Source organism: Myotis brandtii, unplaced genomic scaffold (genome assembly GCF_000412655.1).
Source record: "Myotis brandtii unplaced genomic scaffold, ASM41265v1 scaffold84, whole genome shotgun sequence".
Lineage (NCBI taxonomy): Eukaryota > Metazoa > Chordata > Mammalia > Chiroptera > Vespertilionidae > Myotis > Myotis brandtii.
The window spans coordinates 4,996,801-5,001,154 of NW_005371410.1; the positions used below are offsets into that span (position 1 = coordinate 4,996,801).

The 4,354-nt window shown below is 45.2% G+C and overlaps 1 long non-coding RNA gene across 1 annotated transcript in view; it reads right to left on the reverse strand.

Moving 5' to 3' along the window:
- Window positions 1-1,716: 1,716 nt before the first annotated feature.
- The window catches only part of LOC106724488, a 5,936-nt gene continuing 3,298 nt past the window's right edge, over window positions 1,717-4,354 (reverse strand). Inside the window, exon 2 of the long non-coding RNA XR_001360301.1 lies at window positions 1,717-2,804. This is a non-coding gene — a long non-coding RNA (uncharacterized LOC106724488). The remainder of the gene's footprint in view (window positions 2,805-4,354) is intronic.

Consider the following 4,354-nt stretch of genomic DNA (forward strand, 5'->3'; position numbering starts at 1 on the left):
TGAGTTTGCCGACCACTGCCCTAGCCCAATGTGAATGAAGTATGGTAAACAGGAGGGCTTCAGGTAGAGACCTGTTAGCTAGATAGCACTATGCCCCATTGTCTGCCACATATGCTCCTCTCTTCCTCAACTATCTGTAAATCGCCCTTTCTCCCTTCTGCAATCGAATACCCCACCCCGTTCCTCACTTTCTCCTTTGTCTGAAGTGTCATATATACCCAATGCTGCCTCACTGTCTTTGAAATTTTCAGGCCTAGGTGAATTCCCATGCGTATGTTTTAAAACTTTGACTTTCTCCTGAAAACATCCTAAGCAGACAAAAGTAGTAACTTAACAGTCCTCTACGTGCAGCTATTTTCAAACATGGGAAACTTCTCATCTCTGAGTAAAAATAGAGCCAAAATGCTCAACAGTAGGGCAAGAGTCTGGGAGGCTGAGAAAACTGCCAAGAACAGCCGTTCTGTAAATAAAGCTCTATGTGCTAGAGTAGGACAAGGAATCTCCCGGAAAGCAATTCCTAGCAGACTGTTCTTGAGCACACTGGCATCTCTGCTCTCATGGAGGGGGAACCAAGGTTGCTTTAACTTGGGCATCCTTGCCACGTTGGGAGGGCTCTATCACATCAAACCTCGATGCTTCCTCCAATCCTGACCTGACTCCTTTTCTGCTGTGACTCCTGAAGGTTGCTCAGTACAGCAGCCCCACCCCCTTGTTGGAAAGAACTCCCACCTTCCACAGGAGGAGGTCCACCTCTGGCTCAGTCCTGCTTCAAGGCCTCAGCCAGGTGGTCTTTTCCCCAACCTGTCCCTCCAGGTCCAAGGGGAGAGTGACTATGGGTCCTTGGGTTCTGGTCCAGATTCTACCATGAGAGATATGTGCCAGCTGGGCCCCCACCCCCAACCAAGGCACCTCTGAAGCAAACACATCCTGCAAAGACGGAGGTACCCTGTGAGCATGGCTGTGCCCTTACCCTGGAGTTACAGCAGGCTCTTGCCCACCCTAACCCCCACATGCTGAGAGGCATTCAGCTCTTCTGTGCCCTCCTTAAGGCCACAGATATTTCAAATGACAGCACTAACCCCAATGTGAGAAAGTGACCAGTCAGGAGTGGTTGAGCATGGGATGCAGAGAATAATGAAGGAACAGGACAAGCAATCAACATCAGAGAAGGAAAACCAGGGACAGAACTAAGACAGGGGCAGCAATAACGATGATGAAAAAAGCCACAGCTACCATTCATTGAGCTCTGACGACACGCCAGGCTCTAAGCACTTTCCATGCATGAACTCATTTAACTATTATACAGTTTAAATGTATAAATGTAGTTAAGTCTCTTAACTACGAAGAGGAAGATAGTATCTTACAGTGAAGCCCAGTGAACAAGGTGTAAAGTGCCAGGAGTGGGACATAGTGGCATCACGAAGCCCTGACAGGCTGCACTGAGGCCACAACATCACGTCTGTGGCATTCTTGCCAAACGTACATAACCTCGTTCTAACTGTGAGGAACACATCAGACAAGCCCACCACTCTTCAAAAGTACGCAAGTCAAGAGAGGCAAGGAAAGGTTGAGAAACTACAACAGATTGGAGGAGACCAAGGAAAAATAACTAAATGCTACGTGGGACCTTGTACAGGATCCTGAAACAGAAAATAGACATTAGTGATGGTAAAGTTCCAATAAGATCTTGGTGTAGGTAACAGAATTATAGCAACGTTGATTTCCTGTTGTTGGTTGGTCCAATGTTTATTTTGAACATTGTAATATGGTTCTGTAAAATGCTGACATTAGGAAAGTTAGGTGGAAGTATACGGGTACTCTCTGTCTTATATTTGTTCTGTAAGTCGAAAATTTTAAAATTTCAAATGATTTTAAAATATATTTTGTAAGTGCAAGATTCTCCAAACAAACCAAGCCCATCTCAGAAGAGTTACTTATTGGGTTGGTCTACCAGCAATGAAACATGTCCAGATTTGGGATAAAGCAGAAAATAGTTTCAACTGTCGGCCATATTGCTAAAGGTCTGCCAGAGCTGGGGTTTTTGCGCTAACACTGCCCTTACTGAGCAGGTCCTCAGTTGCAGGGAGGGTGCTCGCACTCATTTCAATAAGCAGCTCCGCAACGTCTGGAGGTGTGGCTGACAAGACAGGCTCCCTCCTACAATGTAATGCTCCTCCCCAGCCTCCGGGTTCTCTGGGATTATTCTGCATCTTCCGTTTGTCTTGTTCTTCAATCCAGCAGGACCTGATGACTGAGATAGCTCTTAATTTTCATGACAATGTGTCACAACTCCTCCTGCTACATTCCTTCCATAGTGACTCACGTGGGGAGGCTTTTGCAACCAAATAAAGGCATTTCCCACCAACATGAAGCCCTTCAACTTTATCCCTCAATGTCCACCACTCATTTCTCATATCCCACAAGAGGAAAAAAATAATTGCTATTTTGCCCACATTTGATTATTTTGTTTTTCTCTCTGTGTGCGTTTCTGAGTTTCTCCCATCTCACCAGCCAGGAGGACAGCAGCAGATGAGAGGGTACAGAATCTGCAGCTCTGGACTCCTGGTTGACTGCAGCACCCACCACCGGGAGGGAGGAGGGCGTATGTTCCTCTTCAAATGTTCCAACAAGCAGAACAGGCAGGACATGTGCCTTGTTAGTGTGCAGGGCCTTGGCATCTGTCGTCTGATTCCTGGGTGTCTGCATGGTTAGGTTTCCTGCTAGGCCTCTGCAAGCCTGCCCCACAGCTGTCTTTGTCCTGTTCCAACAAAGTTGCTTTCATTTTCTTCTCTCCACCCCACACACTGGAAAATAAATTACCCAGTGATTAGTTAACACCTCCTGACCGCACATTTTGCAATGAAGTAGGATAAGAAGGAAAAAAAGCCCTTCTAAGCCCAATGCCTGGGACCCTTAAACAAGAGGATGAAGAGCCCAGAGGGACATTGATTCAAAGGTGTGAGTTGGTCTTTTCTCTATAGGGAGACCTCGGGTAGGGCCAGACTGAGGCTGGGAGTGCCTGGCCACTCCCCTCCCACCCTCACCCGGGAATATTTTGTCAGCTGCAGGGGTGCTGCCTGGGCAGGGTTGGGTGTCTGTAAATGAGACCCACAGCCCCAAGGCCACCTCCCTGGCTACTAAGCTCTGCACAGTGGGCAGCGTGAAGGACAGTGATGAACAGGAAAAGAATGTTAGTTGAAGACAAGCTAGTCAGAGGATGGTAGGTTTCCAGGGCAATGAGTGAGCCCTTGCTAACACTTAGGATGGAAGTTCATGTGGCTTACTGCTTGAGAATGAAAGCGCATCCCCTTGATGCTGGGCAGCGGTCAGGAAGCTACAGGCACCTTTGTTCCACCACCGGGCCTTGACTTATTGGTGTATTTTTGTGTCTATATACACACTAATGCTGTATCTCAGGTATTCTAAGATATAACCTTTCACATTTTAATATCTCTGCAATTGACACACATCATACAATTGATATAAATCATACTGAATTGGAAACTTTTTAGTGGTATATAAAAAGTATCACATCTTAAAATTAATAAATATGATCATTTACATGCAATATGACAAAATTTTTTGGGATCCCTAAAGACAAAAGTGCCTCATTCATGGCCTCTATCTTTCAAGATATGATATCATGGCCAAAAAAAAAAAACAAACCCAACATTCCTAATATTTTACTTTGAGACCTGAATGAATCAGGATAATAGTTTAATTTTTCAGATTTATTGTTAATGCTAATAAAGTTCATCAAGATTATTTGGCAGATGTTCCTAGCATTTAGAGGATAAAATCAATATAGAATAAACATTAAAGAAAAACTTAATTTATCCAATAACCTATACAGCCCAGCACATGAAGTATCTGTTTTCTCATTCTAAATCAGAATTTTTACTTCACTCCACATTTTTCATAAGAAGGTAAATCACAGCCCTGGCTGGTTTGGCTCAGTGGTTAGAGCGTCAGCCTGCGGACTGAGGGGTCCCGGGTTCGATTCCGGCCAGGGGCATGTACCTTGGTTGCGGGCACATCCCCAGTGGGAGGTGTGCAGGAGGCAGCTGATCGATGTTTCTCTCTCATTGATGTTTCTAACTCTCTGTCCCTCTCCCTTCCTCTCTGTGGAGAATCAATAAAATATTTTTTAAAAAGAAAGAAAGAAAAAAAAAGGTAGGAGACACCCAAGATGGCGGCATAGGTAAACACCAGAGTTTGCTGCCTCGAACAACCACTTCAAAAATACAACTAAAAGACGGAACGGACATCACCCAGAACCACAGGAAGGCTGGCTGAGTGGAAATTCTACAACTAGAAGGAAAGAGAAAAGCATACCCAGACTCAGAGGAGGCGC